Source organism: Magnolia sinica, chromosome 1 (genome assembly GCF_029962835.1).
Source record: "Magnolia sinica isolate HGM2019 chromosome 1, MsV1, whole genome shotgun sequence".
NCBI lineage: Eukaryota > Viridiplantae > Streptophyta > Magnoliopsida > Magnoliales > Magnoliaceae > Magnolia > Magnolia sinica.
Genome location: NC_080573.1, coordinates 28,053,458 through 28,073,102, shown reverse-complemented (window position 1 = coordinate 28,073,102; position 19,645 = coordinate 28,053,458).

The window sequence follows — 19,645 nt, the reverse complement described above, 5'->3', positions numbered from 1 at the left end:
GACTGAGATTTAACAGGATTATGAATTGATACCCAAATCCTCTGCTATACATAGGCGAAGGGTCGAGGTATCGGGCTCAAACCCACTATGACCATCTATCTGTTACAGCTCGAACACTGAAAACCAGAAGATTGTGTCACACTTTATATAATGGGGAACTATCATTAAAGGAAAAAAGAAAATCGAGAGAAATGTATGAAATAGTATAGAAAATTTTAACGTTGATAAGCATTAGAACAAATCATTAGGTTTAGAATGATTCCTAACCTTGAAGTGGGACTTAGACACCTTAATTGGTTTGCTAGACGAGACACTTAAGGGTTGTGAGAAATTTAAACAAAGCTCGTTGAAATTTCATGCATAGACATAAAGTACCTCTTTAGGATAATTGAGCCACTCATAATATTAATAATGGGTACGTATATCATTACATATTGAAGTAGAACCTTATTCATTTTTCTCTTAGGGGGGTAGATTGTAATAACCCTTGTCCTAGTAGTAAGTCATGAGCATTTGCATATATAAATAAACTTAGTGTGGAGGACTAGTGGATGCATACGGGCACTGTAAGATGAATTTTTACCCACATTCATAGGGGAAGTGCTGAATTTCGGGGCGAAATTCTCTTTAAGGGGGTAGATTGTAATGCCTCGTACTTTTTAGTACTCGGGTGTTACCATAGAGGTCTAAATCTGTTTTCACGTGTGTGGAAACACACGTAGTTATCCTTACACATCAACATCCGATAATTCTCAATCTATTCACCTCAACCGTCTTATACAACATTCATCCGTATAACAAGCCATCCATCCTACGTCCTAAGGTCTGGATGAACAGATTCATCGTTCATCTAACTTTAAAAACTTTCACAGATGTACATCACTTAATCACTATGATTAGGCCATTTGATTATTAACCTTTCTAATGATTTTCACCTAAACTAGGCTGAGATCCCTAGGAGTCATCACTAATCATACTTTGTAATGATCTGACCGTCAGATTTTCATAGATCGTAGAATAACCTAGGTATTTAGAAAGTATGGCTCAATTACAAATTTAAAATAATCTAATCTTTCTTATAAAGCCCTACAGTAAATAAATGGCATTGATCAAGATGCAAACCACGATAAACAACTTAAAGAAAAGTAAAATAAAATCTACAAGAATAATAATAATAATAATAATAATAATAATAATAAACATTATTATTAGAAGTATTGTAACATGATATTTAATGTTATGAAAACATAATAGGTCTTATAATCTATAGTCTAGCCGTTGATTTCTAGCTTAAATAGTCTCTTGGACCCTTTTAACCATTAACGTTCAATTTCGAGATGATCCAACTGTCGAATTTACGAGAACTCACAACTAGGACTCAAAATTCAATTGTATGGCCCGCCTGAGCGTTGGATCTGCCCCACCTTTGGCTGGATCTATTACTTGAAAGTATAGGGCTTCCTATATGGCATGAATCTCAAAAGAACATCATTTGAAGGGCCTAAATCACCATATCCATTGTCCATTAATTCCAAAACCAAGTTGTGAGTAACACACAAGCTAAAAATTACAATACCTTATTGCATGGGCTTTAAATCCCACAAATCATCACTACGTGGACAACGCTTGGACCCTAGAACCTTCTGGATAAGGATGGAATAAGTTCAGAGGACATCCAACCTTTAGATCGTTAGAAAACATCATATTATCACATAAGCAAGTCGTGGGGCCCACCTAAGTCTTAGATAAGCCTGATCTTTAGTCAAGGGACCCATTTAGACCCTTAGAACCTAATGGACGGTGTGGATTTTGTCAAATCTACTTGTGGATCCCACATTCAGTTGCATGTGTACACAGTGCAAGAGCACTCGCTGTACACCCAACCAAAGGGGTGGTCAGATCGGGTTGACCCGATTGTTCCCAAAAAAAGGGGGATCTCCTCCGCTTTCTCGCCAGCATTTGTTTCAAATGAATGGATGCCATGTGTTGAGTTGTGGCCCACCTCCGTGATTGGCTTAACCAATTTAAATCGTCCATCGTGTCGGGAAGCTCCGCCTGACCAAAACCCAACTGTCACAGAAGATTTTCCTGCACGTGTGGACAAACGATCCTCGCTGCAAAGAGATCCTGCAAACACACTGTTTCCAAAAATGGAAATTATTGCCAACAGGGCAATCCACGTGAGTCTCTCTCCCTTGATCCTAGCCGTCCGTCCTAAGCACTCTCAGCTATCCATTCTAGCTGAGCAGTTTAGGGTTCCTTTGACAGAAAAAAATGAGTGGCCAGTTTCGGTTTTGACTGTTGTACTTAGCAGTTTCAAACAGATTGAATCCTGGCCGTTATTCTCATCCTACAGCTCAGGAGAGCTAAGGTTCTCTACAAGGAGAGGTGAATCGAGCAGCAGCTCTCTCTGTGGGACTTAATCTATATGCGGAATAGGCCCACGGATCTGTTTGTGCATGAGACATGGCGATCAGGGGTCGGATAGCTTACCTAGCTGAGACGCCGCCATGGAAGCCGGATAAGAATACCAGAATACCTGTAGAACTTAGGATCTTCCTCTCCTTCACACCCTTTCTGCAAATCAGTAGATAGGACTCGAATTTCTGCTGTGGTGTAGGATTGGGGACCCAGCTCTCTTTTATAGAATCTGTGGAGAGAGAGTTTAAAACCCATCACAACTCTCTCTCCCATGCTCCACATTATAGCATCCTAGTGTAACTCAAATTGATGTCTGCGTAAGACAGCTATAGCATTCCAGCCCTAGTACGCAGAGCTACGCAGATAAACTACGCAGCGCATCACACGAAGTGGGGCCCACTGGTCTACTCAATCATCCAGTCCAACTGTATGACAATTCAGACCGTTGATCAGTGAGGCCCACTAAATAGAGTTCTTACATTCTCCCACTTGGGCCTCATTGAACAACGTTAATGATAGTCATATAGAATTGTTTTGAAAAAACAAGTTTTGATCTTTTAAAGAAAATATCCAAATGGTTAACCAATGAAAACAATTGGACAATATGAGTAATGCTATTCAATCTGGTCCATTAAGATAGTCAGTATCGAAACGCGGTAGTCATCACAACATTTAATTTAGGCGAAGTGAGTCTAAGCGCGATCACAAATACTTTCAATCTTAACGACATAGATCACGAACTAGGAAATGTGGTATAAGGATTACACATTTTAGTGTGACAATATGTGTCTATCCTTAAGAGGTCCTGAAGCATTTAATGTCTCCAACGAGACACGACTATAGTTCTACTTACTCAAAATTTGCGCATATATATAGAGAAGTAGAAATAAATCTTTATATCAAAATCATCCAAACAAACTGTATAAAACGAGATCTCTAAGTGTCTGTGAAAATCAAAGTACGCTCAGCTCCCACTAACTGAACACATCTGTGGGATCAATGACTCCCATGGATGTTACATGCTCCTGAAATGGCGTGATGGGAGGCCTTTAGTGAGCGGATCTGCAATCATCTGCTTAGTGCCGATGAATTCCACAGACACTTGATGATTCTGAACTCTTTCCTTTACAACAAGGTACTTGATGTCGATATGCCTCGACCTTGATGAATGCTTGTTGCTACTAGAGAAGGAAATAGCAGCCGAATTATCGCAAAATATTTTTAATGGTTTCGGGATATGCTCCAGTACCCGCAAACCTGAGAAGAAACTCTGCAACCATAGTACCTGATTAAATGCCTCATGGCAGGCAATAAATGCAGCTTCCATAGTGGATGAGGCTGTGGTAGATTATTTCCCACTTTTCCACGACACAGCTCCTCCCACCATTATGAAGATGTATCCTGAAGTAGACTTCTTAGTGTCAACGTAGCCTGCGAAGTCTACGTCTGAATATCCGATCAACTCCAATTGATTAGATCTTCTGTATGTGAGTCCGAAGTCTTTCGTTCTCTGAAGATACCGTAATACTTTCTTTGCAGCTATCCAATGTTGCATTCCTGGGTTAGATAGATATCTTCCCAACATTCCAGTGACAAAGGAAATGTCCGGTCGTGTACAGACTTGAGCATACATGATGCTCCCTACTACTGATGCGTACGGAAATTCTTTCATTCGATTCTTTTCTAAATCATTCTTTGGACACTGAAATAAACCAAATTTGTCACCCTTCACAATGGGTGACTTTCCTGAAGCATAATTTTGCATGTCATACCTTTCGAGTACCCTAGTAATATAGGCCCTCTGTGACAAGCTAAGCAGTCCAAGTGTTCTGTCACGGCGAATCTCAATGCCGATGACATAAGAAGCTTCACCAAGGTCTTTCATTTCAAACCTTTGAGATAAAAATTTCTTGGTGTCGCTCAACATCCTGGTATCACTGCTAGCTAACAGAATGTCATTAACATACAAAATCATCATAATGAACTTACTCCCACTGGTTTTAATGTAGATGCATTCATCTGCAGTGTTTTCTACAAAGCCATATGAAGAAATTACTTCATGAAACTTAAGGTACCACTGTCGCGATGCCTGTTTTAACCCATAGATGGACTTCTTAAGTTTGCAAACCAAATGTTCTGAGCCAGTAGCTACAAAACCTTCGGGCTGCAATATGTAAATATTCTCATTCAGATCCCCATTGAGAAATGCAGTCTTTACATCCATCTGATGTAACTCTAAATCCATATGAGCTACAAGAGCCATTATGATCCTAAATGAGTCTTTCTTGGATACTGGTGAGAAAGTCTCCTTAAAGTCAATGCCCTCACGTTGGTTAAAACCCTTGGCAACAAGTCTGGCTTTATATCGTTCGACATTACCTTTGGAGTCCCGTTTGGTTTTAAATATCCATTTACAACCAATCGGCCTTATTCCAGTGGGTAATTCTACAAGATCCCATACTTTATTGTCCTGCATGGATTTCAACTCATCTTTCATGGCATTAAACCAACGAGAAGGATCAGCACTTTGTTTGACTTGTGTAAAGGATTCAGGATCCTTTTCCACCCCTATGTCAAAGTCATGTTCCTGTAAGTATACGATGTAATCGTCTCGATTTACAGTCCTTCTCTCTCTTTCAGATCTTCTTAATGGTTCAGCTTGTTGGGTCTGATCTTGATTTTCCTCATCAGTGGTTTGTATATGAGGTTCTACGTGGTGCTCTACAGTGACTGCAGAATCGACTGCATCATTAATGTCCACGTGATCTGGATTGACTATGACAGGAGTCACAGTCCTTTGTTCCTCAAATACAAAATTTCTTATGTTCGTGCTCCTACTGTTTTCGGTGTCCTCAATGAATCTGGCATTCCCAGTCTCAACAATCCTGATGGAGTGGGAAGGATAGTAGAATCGATAGCCTTTTGATCTTTCTAGGTATCCAATGAAGAAACAACTTATGGTTCTAGGATCAAGCTTCTTTTCATGCGGGTTATAAATTTTGGCCTCAACAGAACAACCCCAAACATATAGATATCGGAGACTTGGTTTTCTCCCATTCCACAACTCAAAAGGAGTTTTGCTTACTGCTTTACTGGGAACCCTGTTTAATATATGAACTGCAGTTTTGATCGCATCACCCCACAGAGATTCTGGCAATGTTGAATTGCTGACCATACTTCGCACCATATCCATAAGGGTGCGATTACGTCTCTCAGCAACTCCATTCTGCTCTGGAGTACCAGGCATAGCGTACTGAGCAACAATGCCACAATCCTGCAGGTATTTAGCGAATGGCACTGGATTGCATCCTGATTCGTCATATCTGCCATAGTATTCACCACCACGGTCAGATCTGACAACTTTAATTCTCTTATTAAGTTGATTTTCAACATCGGCCTTATAGATTTTAAAAGTATCCAGGGCATCCGATTTCTCACTGATAAGGTATAGGTACCCAAAGCGAGAGTAGTCATCTATAACGGTAATGAAATATTTGTGGCCACTCCATGAGGCTTTAGGGAATGGTCCACAGATATTTGTATGTATAACCTCTATTATATCTACACTCCTGGTTGCACCTTTCTTTCTCGTTCTAGTCTGTTTCCCTTTTATGCAATCAATGCATACTTTATAGTCAGAGAAGTCTAGAGAATGCAAAATTCCTTCTCGCATAAGCCTGTCTAATCTCTCACGAGATATATGGCATAGCCGCCTGTGCCACAACATGGAGGACTTCTCATAGTCTAGTCTTCGCTTGGATCCCACTACATTTCCATGCAAGGCATTAATATTATAGACGTGAGAGGCAATCAAGTCTAACTGGTATAAATTGTTTACAAAAGAGCCAGTTCCAACTTTAATCGAATTAAAGTAAATACTAAAACTTTTATTTCCAAATTGGAACGAATATCCCAACTTATCCAAACAGGAAATTGAAACTAAATTACACCTTATAAACGGCACACAGAATGTATTAACTAAATTCAAAAAATGACCAGACTTCATCTTAAGCCTATAGACTGCTATTGCCTCCACGTCAACTTTGACACCATTGCCTACGTATACTGAGCGCTCCGCATCAGTTGGTGGCCTGGCCTGTAGTAATTCCTGCATAGAAGTGCATATGTGAATAGTAGTTCCTGAATCTATCCACCAGAAATCCACTGACACATCGGTCAGATTAAATTCAAAACAGACAAGAACAGAATGATTACCTTTCTTTATGTGCCAATCCTTAAAACCTTCGCAGTCTTTCTTTAGATGACCCGTCTTTTTACAAAAGTAGCACGGTTTACCGTTTACTCGTTTGTGTTTAGATCTATTTTCAGATTGATTCTCATGGTTTCCAGATGGAGGACTAGAGAATCCATTATTAGAACCTTGTTTCCTCTTCCTTCTACCTTTATTCCCTTGCCCATGCCCTTGTCCTGAAGTCACCATATTAACATTTTGAACCTTTATCATCTGTCTGATCCTGTCTTCTTCTTGGACGCACTGAGTGATGAGTTCATCCAATGTCCACATGTCCTTCAGAGTGTTATAGTTTACCAGGGACGTACCCAATTGGGGAGGTAGGTTGTTCATGATCAAATGAACCAGTTGATCATCAGTGAGTACAAGCCCTAGAGCACGGATCTTAGAAACAACTTCGATCTGCTCTACAATGTATTCACGGATGTTGCCTTTTCCATCGTAAGACGAGCGAGTCAATTTATTCAGAAGAATGCCTACTTCAGATTTATCAGATTTCTTGAATCGTTTTCCCATTTCAGTCAGGAAAACTTTGGCCTTATCTGTTTTAGGCATGGCACCCTTCATCGATTCAGAAATTGAATACTTAATGACTTTCAGGTATGTATCATTTGATCTAAACCATGCATCCCATCTATTATATTCAACTTCAGTGGCATTATCAGATGGCTTTAGCGGTTCTGTTGTTATCAGGGCAAGATCTAATTGAAGACAGCCCAGTACAACTTCAATGGCATTCTTCCATTGAGTATAATTAGACCCATTTAAGGCAGGGACTTGATGCGTATTAGTTGGAATTGAGACTGAAATATAAGAGATACATTTATACTCACATTAGTTCATAATTTTACAAAGCAATTTAGTGAATGTAAACAAATATCAGGCAAAGTTAATCAATTCAGTTGCTAAGGGAGGCATCAACTGAATCATCCAAAATGAAGATGGGCCCAACCATCACATCTTAGTGAGAATCTGTTACATCATCATTATTCCTCCTGTGAGTGGTAATAATAACATGCTAGTGATCCTCCTTAACATAAAGCTAAGAGATGTCAGTCATGTAAATCTGAGACACTCAATACCTATGGGTTAGATGAGTCTTTCAGCTTTACATTACCAGCACCGTTTACTTCACCTGTTCACATGACTGCCAAACGGTAATCGTCTGTGTTTTCGTTACCGTACGCATGAAAAAGTGAACGCAACTGTATGCAACCCTCATTATCCCAATGTTATAAGTATGTACTTGTAAAGTTTTCATCGATTGAGGTCACTATGGTGGCTAACACAACCGAATTCAAAACTACAAATATAGACTTTAGGATTGCTATTATAATCCTGCCTTAATGAATTATACTTAAATTAGTTTGACATGGCCCACAAGATGATCAATATTGATCATTGGAAAATATAGGAACCTTATGTGGATAATTATCACATTATATAATCCAATGGTCCATATCGACTCCAAGGATGGGTAATGGGCTTATTATCAGGCCAAATCAAGACTCTTTATGGTATGGATGTTGTTAATGAGCATCATGTTTCAATCCTTATCATTTATAAGATGGGTGTTTGATATAGAATGGTTTAACTATATGATGAGATTCTTGCATCACTTTCTAAGATGGGTGCAACTTGATCCATGGAATAAGATGAAAGGCTCATCTACCATACTGTCCATCTATTAAATATACCAGTTTGTATGTATACAACAAGATGCCCATAACGAATGAGCAACGATAATGTAGCTCCTAGGAGGGGACCTGATGCAACGGACTAGATACAACGGGATCTGATCAATGGGTTCTAAAAGAAGTGGACCCGGGCATAAATATTTACAGGTCCGCAAGTCTGAATGGACTGAAATCGGGCCATTATATCTAAATGGTCTGAAATCAGGTCCTGATACCCGAATGGACTGAAATCGGGTCCCTATGTTAAACCGAGCATCAACCCATCTCGTCACAAGCCAGTGTGAGAGCGAGAGAGAGAGAGAGAGAGAGAGAGAGTGTTCTCACTGTCCACCCAACGCGATGAGAAGAGATGAAGACTCTTCAATCTCGGCTCTCGCTGTCTGCCTGGAGCGAAGAAGAGATGAAGACTCTTCAATCTCGGCTCTCGCTGTCTGCCTGGAGTGAAGAAGAGATAAAGACTCTTCAATCTCGGCTCTCGCTGTCTGCCTGGAGCGAAGACGCCGCATTGCATCAGAAGCAGCGGACATGGCTTCCATTAATGAAGGTGCAGACATGGTCGAATGCCATCACCGTCGTCTGCAATTCCTGTTCTCGATGATGACCGACGGCACTCACAAATTGCAGGTAGATCATGGTGAAGTTCTTATGGGATTGAAGTCCCCAATATGGATTTTGGGATTAAAATCCCTAATTTCACCGATTTGGAATTGGAATCCCTAATTAGCCAGATTTTAGGGTTTCGAAAAATCCTAATTTCCTTGATTTAGGGTTTTTGAGATCTGGATCCCCAATATTTAGATTTGAGATTTTGAAATCCCTAATTTTTATTTTCTGGATTTGGGGATGGTCTGGAATTTCCCTAATTTCCGATCTTAGATCCAAAATCTCTAATGGGGAGTATAATCCGAAATTCCCAAATACTGGATTTGGGATTCGAAATCCCTAATCTGAAAATCTGTATTTAGGGTTTCGAATCCAAATCCCTAATCTAAAATCTGATTTTAAGGATTGGAAATTGAAGACCCTAATCTTCTAATTTGGGGATTCGAAATCGAAATCCCTAATCTACTCTGGATTTTGGGGTATTCGAATTTCAAAGCCCTAATTCGAATAGTTGTCTTTAGGGTTTTCGAAATTCAAATCCCTGATCACAACTGTTTCAGGAATTCGAAAATCCCTGATATGATCAGATATAGCTGGATGTGATCATCCATACCTATGCATAGGATGCTCTGATACCAACTGTGGGACTTAATCTATATGCGGAATAGGCCCACGGATCTGTCTGTGCATGGGACATGGCGATCAGGGGTCGGATAGCTTACCTAGCTGAGACGCCACCATGGAAGCCGGATAAGAATATCAGAATACCTGTAGAACTTAGGATCTTCCTCTCCTTCACACCCTTTTTGCAAATCAGTAGATGGGACTCGAATTTCTGCTGTGGTATAGGATTGGGGACCCAGCTCTCTTTTATAGAATCTGTGGAGAGAGAGTTCGAAACCCATCACAACTCTCTCTCCCACGCTCCACATTATAGCATCCTAGTGTAACTCAAATTGATGTCTGCGTAAGACAGCTATAGCATTCCAGCCCTAGTACGCAGAGCTGCGCAGATAGACTACGCAGCGCATCACATGAAGTGGGACCCACTGGTCTACTCAATCATCCAGTCCAACTGTATGACAATCCAGACCGTTGACCAGTGAGGCCCACTAAATAGAGTTCTTACACTCTCTCCATCTCTTACAGCCGCACGTTATCCAAAACCCTCTACCTCGGAACCCACCAAAGAAACCCCTTTAGAGCTTTGATTCCAGGCATCCGCAAGCTCCAATGCACCCTTAGGAACTACCCCATGCCGTCAGAATGAAGAAAGGAGCAGTGGTTGTGAAGATGTCATTGACGCTATTGCCTTCTTCTCCACTGTTCTACTGCACCAAGCGACTCGAATCGGACCGAGTCCGTCGGGTGTGGTCTAGTCTTGTAGCTGTTGATCGGTGCAGGAGAAAGGAGGAAAAGAAAGGAAGAAAATGAAAGAAAGAAGAAGGAAAGGAGGGAGAGAAAAGAAACAGATCAGGAGAGATTTTTGCAGGGAAGCAGGCAACCATTGCTCGTGGTGGGTGACGCTGTCGCACTCCCACTCGAGCTCAGGCTAAGTCGGACCGAGTCTTTGGGTTCGGATCTACTCCTAGCCTTGCAGGAGCTCCAGCAGTTGAAGAGAGAGAGAGAGAGAGAGAGAGAGAGAGAGAGGGAATGTGGGGATGATGGTTGTGGAACCGAGTTGACTCGGCTGGAACCGAGTCCAGATGGGTCGAGTCAGGTTGGGACTGAATCCAGCTGAGTTCGGGTCACGCTCAATAGGCCGCATCTTAAGGTGAGCCCACATTCTCTTTCCATATAGAAATTATTTTGGTTATATTGTTATTATCACAATCATCATTAGAATTGTTAATATTACATTTGAATGGCCAGTAGTAGATTATCTATATTAATATTAGTCGTTACATATAAAAATTATCATTATTAAATATTTGAGTTTTGTTTTGTCTACCTTAAATATTATCATTGATGATTAAAGCATAGTATTTATTTTATTATGATAACTATTAGTGCCTTGTTAGCTAACATTAAGTATATTGTTAATATTAATGATCGTTTTGAAATTTTTAGTATTATTGGTATTAGTCCTTATTATAGCAATATTTGTAGAAATTTTATTATTATTACTTGCATTATTTAAGAGATTATTAGCTATTATCAGAATGTCGGTACATTCAAATATGAACTTATGAACCATCATTAATGTGAATATTAATTGATTCAGTGTACGATAATGATAATAATAATAATATTATTAATAATAATAATTCAGAATTCAAATCCTAAGATCTAAGCATTTAATTAAACTCTAGGATGAAATCTTAGACCTAGGTAATCTAAACCCTAGGTCGATACTTTTGTGTGTGTTGAATTTGTATCTAGGTGTAGAATCTAATATCGGTATATTTTATATGAATTTATGAACTATCATTATTAACATATTAGTTGATATGAGTTATAAGTGTAACGCTAATGTAATTATTAAGATTTAATTTTAACTCATACACCAAGTAGAGTTTAAATCCTAGAATCTAAAGCCTATAACTAAACCCTAGGATGAAGCCTTAATTTTATATTAAAACCCTAAGGGCGTGTTTAGCGCATGGTATTAGATGGGCTTAGGTGGGATGGAATTGCATCTAGTCCTGTGCCAATTCCACTCCATGTTTGGGAAGAATGGAAAAGCTTGGAATTAGATCAGATGGAATTGCATTGGGTTCCGTGCCAATTTCACGCAATATTAGCAAGTTGTGTAAGTCTCACCATGATGTGTGGGCTATATCCACACCGTCCACCCATTTTTCGAGATCATTTTAGAGCATGGGCCAAAAAATCAGGTAGATCTAAAGCTCAAGTGGACCCCACCATAGAAAGCAACGGGGATTGAATACTTACCGTTGAAAACTTCTTTGGGACCACATAAGTTTTGGATCTGCCTCATTTTTAAGCCCATGCCATAAAATGAGGTTACAAAACAAATGAACGGTTTAGATATAACACATGTGTGTTATTCTCAATAGTTTCAAATGATGGTGGGTATATCCATTCAATGTACCACCGTATTACAAACAAAGCATGGAATTAAGCTTATCCCATGGTAATAGGGGACAATCCCTGCCATGGGTAATAATTATGTTTTTTGAATCCCATCCCACCTAATCCTTCCCAATGTCATGCCCAAACACGCCATAAAAGTAATTCAAACCCTAGGTTATATAAATCTTGACCACAGATACTTGGTAGAACATTGATCTCGTTTGTAAATTTCACAATTCATGGTAGGATCTAATTCTAAGGGTGCAAGCAGTTAGCGACACTAGAAGGTGATTCGGTTCATCAGGTGATGATTTTTTTCCCTTAAGCTTTCCATTTTCCCATTAGCTTAAGTGTAGTTTTATTGTAATTTAAATTGATAATTGATATCTCCATCTTATAATCATATGTGTAATTATTGGAATCAAATTGATAGGTTTCATGCTTAATATTTATCCTGCATATTATCTCATGGTTGTGGATTATTATGGATTGTTTATAGAACTTAAATTGGTACATCAGTGAGAAACCCCACGTATAAATGTACACCCATACTTGGGATGTAACCCAATTGGTTGCGATTGTAATGGGCCTTCGGCTTAGTGTTTATTAAGTGGTGGTTTAAATTGATCAATGGTGTAGGCCTACCATCCAGGGTTGTTGTGTCCAATGGTTTTAAGGATGGTTTCATATCGCATGATTTCGATATTGGCCCTACGTGGCTTAGTTTTACAAATTGCCCTATGTGGCTTAGTTTTGATATTCGCACTACGTGGTTTTATTTTTGTACTTGCCCTAGATGGGTTTGACGTTTTATTCTATACAACCCTGTGGTGTAAGCCCCATATACTGTAATATAATTGGCCATTAGTCGACGGGTTTCCATTAAGCATCCTAAGATGGTAGTCTCATGAGCCGGGGATGGTGGTATGAGACTTATACCCGAGCTGTCGGCATACGCTGGTGACAAGCCCTCATAGTGACCTTTGAGCTTATTTAAATTGGTTGGTTGTCATGAGACTAATAACGGGTTGTCTAATCATGCATACATGGTACAAACTAACATCTATTGTTATCGTATGTGATATACGTAATTGTCCGACTGGATACTTTTCCCAGGTCGATGATTGCATGGGTGACAAGCCCAAATTCCGCACGGATGAGCATCCCCAGGGCAATGATTGCATTCACGCATCCATGCATCTAATAAGACCTGCATCATGTATTGTTTTATATGTTTTGCTTTATAACTATGCTTACCTAATGCAGTGGTGTGTAATCTTGAGGGGAATTCACACTGAGTTGGTCAGTCATCCATCAAATCATAACCGTACAGGTAGCACACATGGCTTAATTGAGTTTTAGGTTCAAACTGATGAGGAGTAGAGTACCACTGTTGAAGATGCATGATTGTATTGTCAAGAGTTCTTACATGGCTTTACAGTTCCAGATTTATTATATTTTACTTTGGTTACATGTAACATCATTTCACTTGTAATTGTAAGTTTGGGACATTTGTTTGTATAAGTCATTATGGGCAACCTCTAGTACATTCTAAATAAAATACAAATTTTTCTTTATGCTAACTTGTCCATTCTACGCTTATCTATTAACTCTGATAAAGGAAAAAAAACTATATATGGGATTTGGCTCTTTATAAGTTAACACTTGGGTTTTTGGGAAACGAGTCGCATACTCGGGTCCTAAAAAGTCAGGGTGTTACACGAGTGGGCCCACCCTAATATTTATATGAAATACACCCCAACCACTAGGTGCATCACCTACTTATCGGGTAGAGAGCATAAAACTAGGCTCTATCGCTGGACCACACAATTCGAAATAGTGTATAGGTTAATGCTGACCCTCCAAATTGTTTCTCTTAGCGTGGCACACATGAATTACAGGTGAGCCTAATTTTTGCATCTCAAACCTTAAATTTTGGTGTGCATAAAATGGTTGGAGTGAATTTTATATAATCATCACGGGAGGCCATGTAAAAACCATGGATGTCTCTCACCTACCTGTTTCCACATAGGTCAACTTGATTTTTCAATCCTTGGCCTAATATAGGATTATGCATCAAATGGTTATAGTGGATCTCAAATGCACAACACAGTGGATTTTGTACAAAGTCAAGGGTGACATCTAATGAAATTCTCTTCTTCTTCCTTTTTTAAACATATCATTGCAAATATTGGTTTTCGCAATTCTTAGGAGACGGCCTTTTTGATTTCCAGGGGAGTCTACTGTGATATGCTTATGAAATCCACTCATAGTATCATATGTGTAATTCCATGTTAGGACCAAGGCCAAAAGATATTAGGCTGATTGGTGATTAGGTGGGCCGCAACAAAAGAAAACACTTGGGAGAGAGATGTCTACCCTTGATTTTTATAAGACCCATTGTGATGATAATATAAAATTCACTTCAATTATTAGATGCCGCAGTAAAATATAAAGCTTAGAGCCCAAATATCATGCCCATCCATTATTCAGGTGGATACACCAAGAGAAGTAATTTGAAGGGTGATAGCTTCTGTAAGCTAATTTCAATCCATATGATTTTATAAAATCCACTCATGCCACAATAAAATTTAGGTCCATCCATGACATAGGTTATATTTTTTCCAATCTTATAGTTCAACTGAATCACCTAGGAGGATGACTCAATTCATGGTCACCAACATGTGATGGATTTTACATAAACATTATAGTGCGGCCACCCCACCCGCAGTTCTTTCATACATAAGCACTGTTGGGGGACCGTAGAAGCACACAGAGAGGAATCAAGGATAGCTATCCAATAACACCACGAAAAAGGAAGAAGAACACATATTTTAATTTGGAAAAACCCTTTCGAGAGAAAACAAAAACTATGGCACAAAGTGACAAATGATTAAAATGAAAGCAGAAATTACAAAGAGAAAGAGCTTACCCGATTCGAACAACATCGAATCTCACCTTGCTGCACCCTTTGAAACCCTAGGATAATTTAAAAACACTTAGAATTCCTCACAATCCCGTTTACACCCATATATATAGCCTTGGAAAGAATCCTAAATATAATCGGAAACAAATCCCGCAAATTCGCAGCTTTATGAAAAATCTGCATAGAATTTGTCGATGCCATCGAACACTCATAGATGGCATCAAAACTAATCCTTTGATGGCATCGAACACTCATCAATGGCATCAAATTAACACATCAACTGTCCAAAGACAAAACATGATTTTTTGAAAATTCTCGATGGCATCGAACTAATCCTATAGATGGCATCAAATACTCATCGATGCCATCGAAAAGGTACCTAGTTAATCTAGTGACTAACTGAAGAAAATCTGAAAAATATCAATGGGATTGAGCACTATTTGATGCCATTGAAGGTGACATCAAACAAACTGTCGATGGCATCAACAGACCCTGTATCTTACTCGATTTAAGACATCGAATACAACAATCTCCACCATGTCTTTAATCATTAAACATGTAGCTTCTTATCCTCTTCTCTTATCTCTACTTGTATCATAGATCTATCAACGCCTCTCGTGCACACTTCGTCTTCCTTTTACATCATCGCTAAGCCCAGAGAAGTCGTACAAAACTTGAACTTCTCTGCAGGAACTACCTTGTGAGCATGTCCGCCGGATCCACGCTTATGTGAATCTTTTCCAGAGTCATGCCTCCTTCTTCAAGCACCTGTCGGATAAAGTGGTGGTGAACATCAATGTATTTAGTACATGAGTGATAAATATAATTTTTAGCCAACTTGATAGCACTCTCACTCTCACGATTAACCAACACAGCCTCCTGCTAAAGCCTCAATTGATTTATCATGCCTCTCAACCAAACACATTCCTTATACACTTCCATCATTATCATATACTCTGCTTCAGTCATGGAAAGAGCCACCATGGACTAAAGCTTCAACATCCAACTAATTACTCCACCCACTAGTACAAACGAGTAACCTAAAGTCAACTTTCTGGAATACACACTGTGTACATAGTCTAAATCCACATACCCAACCAACTTTACTCGTCTTCTCAAAAGTTAAGACGTAGTCTTTTATACCTCAAATGTATCGAAATAGCCATTTCACCACTTTTCAATGTTGTTTGTTGGTGTTTGATATGTATCTACTCATAACATCGACTACCTGTGAAATATTTGATCTCGTACAGACCATGACACATATTAAACTATCAACCACATTCAAATAAGGCACATAAGACATATCTTGCCTGGTCCATCCCATACTTGATTAATACCTTTTCAAGGTATTCTACCTGTGATAACCAAAGTCTGCTCCTCTTCCTGTCTCTATGAATATTTATGCCAAGAACCCTCTTTGCAGCCCCCAGATCTTTCATCTCGAATGTCCCTGATAACTGAGTCTTCAATGTGTCAATTTTAGACATATCATGATTGGCAATCAACATATCATCAATATATAATACCAGAATGATGAATTTTTCATCATTCAGTGTCTTGTAATAGATACAGTGATCATATTCACTCCTGATAAATTTCTAACTTAACATGAAAGAATCAAATTTTTTATACCACTGCCTAGGCAACTGTTTTAGGTCATACAATGACCTTATTAACCTGTAAACTTGTTCTCCACCCTTTTAAATACATAGTCCTCTGGTTGCTTCATATAAATCTGCTCTTCGAATTTCCCATACAGGAATATAGTCTTTACGTCCATCTGTTCTAGCTCGAGATTGTATTGGGCAACCAGTGCCAACATGAATCCGATAGACACCTGTTTAACCACCGACGTGAATATCTCTGTGAAGTTGATTCCTTCTCTTTGAGCATAACCCTTAGCCACCAGCCCCACTTTTTATCTATCATGTTTCCTTTTGAATAACCACTTGCATCTGATCGCTTTTCGGCTTAGTGGAAGCTACACTAGCTCCCATGTGTGGTTCTTGTATAAAGAATTTATTTCATCATCTATAGCCGCCTTCCACTTTTCTACATCAGGCTCATCAAGAGCTTCCTGAATAGTAGATGGGTCCCCCTTATATGTAATGAGGGGCATATGCGATATTAGAGTCGTCCATGTATCTTGCCGGCAACCTACGATCTTGCAATGGGTTTCTTCTCACAAGTGGCTGCTCCACCTACTACTATACATCTGTCTGCACATCTGTCTCTGCCTGAGTATCATCTGTGTCAATCTGGATGTCTACAATTAACCTTTCCGGTTCCTCTTACTCCTTTAGATCATCCTATGGAATAGAGAGCTTTCATCGAATCTGACGTCATACCTAGTGATGACCTTGCGTTTAACCTTGTTGAATAACTTGTAACCTTTCACACCAACATCATAACTAACAAAGATATACTTTTTGGATCTATGATCTACTTTATCTCTCTCAACTGATGATACATGAGAGTATGCCTCACAACTAAATATGCGCAAATCTGAGTAGTCCATCTTATGACTACTCTATACTTCCTCTGGGATCTTACTATCAATTACCGTAAAAGGGGATCGGTTCACCAAATAGCAAGATGTGTTAATGACCTCAGTCCATATGTCCTTGCCCAACCCAGTATTACTAACATGCATTAGGCCCTCTCCAAGAGAGTGATTCATCCGTTCAACCACACCATTTTGTTCGGGCGTGTGGCGCACCGTGTTATGCCTGATGATCCCTTCATTTTTACAATATTCATTGAATTCAGTGGAAGTAAACTCATCTCCATTATCATTCATTAAGACCTTTATTTTTCGCTCTGACTATTTTTTCACCATTGACTTTCATTGTCTGAATGTGGTAAAAACTTCGACTTTATGTTTCACGAAGTAAACCCAAAATTTTCAGGAGTAGTCGTCAATAAATAAGACAAATTATGACGATCGTCTAACAAAAACCTCAGGCGATGCCACCCATACATTAGAGTGCACATAATCAAGCACACCCTTACATACATATTTTTCAGATTTAAAAGATAATTTAAATTATTTACCATGTATATAATGCTCGCATATATATAAATCAAAATTTTTAAAAGCTGAAATCAAACATCGATCAGAAAGTACCTTCATGGCCCCTCGCTTGTGTGGCCCAAACAAGCATGCCACATACGTGCAGATGTGGAATCCACAAAAGTCATTGCTGCTGCACCTACTAAAGTGCTTCCAATCAACTTGTAAAGGTTTTTGTGCCTTTGCGCTCTCATAACCACGAGTACCCCATTTGAAACTTTAAGGACACCATTAAGACCGGTGAACTTGCATCCTATAGCCTCGAGTGCACCGAGAGAAATCAAACTCTTCTTCATATCAGGAACGTGATTGACATCAGTCAAGGTACACTCCATCCCATTAAATATCTTGATGTGCATCGTACCAATAGCCACAACCTTACAGGAATTATCATTGCCCATAAAGATCTGTCTATCATCACACTCTGTAACTGGCGAACCAACTTCGATAAGGAATCATGTGATATGACTCTCCCTTATCAAGAATCCACTCGTCTCTATGATCGTAGTACAAGTGTCCGATCATAGACATAGACAACACCTCACATGTGTTTGTCTCTTTATCTGATGTGACAATATTGGCCTCCCTGGAAGAAACCTATGAGTTTTCTTTCTTCGACTTAGGATTTGTGCAATCCTTCTTCATGTGTCCAGTCATCCCACAATTCCAGCACTTTAACCTGCCTTTGCCCTTGCCCTTGGATTTGGATCTAGACCTTGAAGATCCTGTATCTCATTCAGTATTCCTGCCTCGCGTAAGCAGTACATTAGAAGAGGTCGTTATGCTACCGTTTATCTTTCTCATAGCCTTCTCCTGAAGGGATGAGATAAAGGTGTCCACACTCAGGGATTATTTACCGATGCACAATGAGTCCTTGAATGAGTCATATGATGCTGGAAGAGAATTCAACAAAATACATGCCTAATCTTCATTTTTAACCACTTCCTCCATGTTTAGCAATTTACAAATCAACTTATTAAAACTACTGATGTGGGCCTCCACATCTCCACCTTCTGTCATCTTAAAGTTGAACAACTGCAACTTTAAGTGTAACATCTCAAATTTACACGGCCAGAGTTTATACTCGTGCCCTAGAAAATCAGGTATTAATAATTGAATGAATTGGATGTTTTAAAAATCGCACCATATTTTTTTTCAGTTAGATCATATCCAGTTACATTCATAAAGATAATCATTCACAAGAATAAAATCGACTGTATTTATTATTTCATTAGAGTAAAGAATTTAATAAATTATCAAATGCTCTTTCAATGGGAGCTTATTATATCATCGAGTTCACAGTTGAAGTATAAAACTATCTTATTCTTTCAATATAATCTTTCATAAGGAGATGGTCCTCTAGGTCTTCAATCTGAACATTACCTGCATCATCTGTGTGGTTGGAGACGGTCAACGCCCTACTCATAATGATCGTTATCATTTAAGATTAACAATAATTCAAGACATTCATAAAAGTAATATAAGTGTTCTGATACGTCTCGTACTCCACTACTACGAGGTAACGTCCTGTCCAATCAGAATAGTGTCTTGAGGCGTCCACATAGGATTTATCATAGGATCGTTCATTTAAACTACTCATGGTGGGGTACCACAAGTAAATTAACCTACGATTA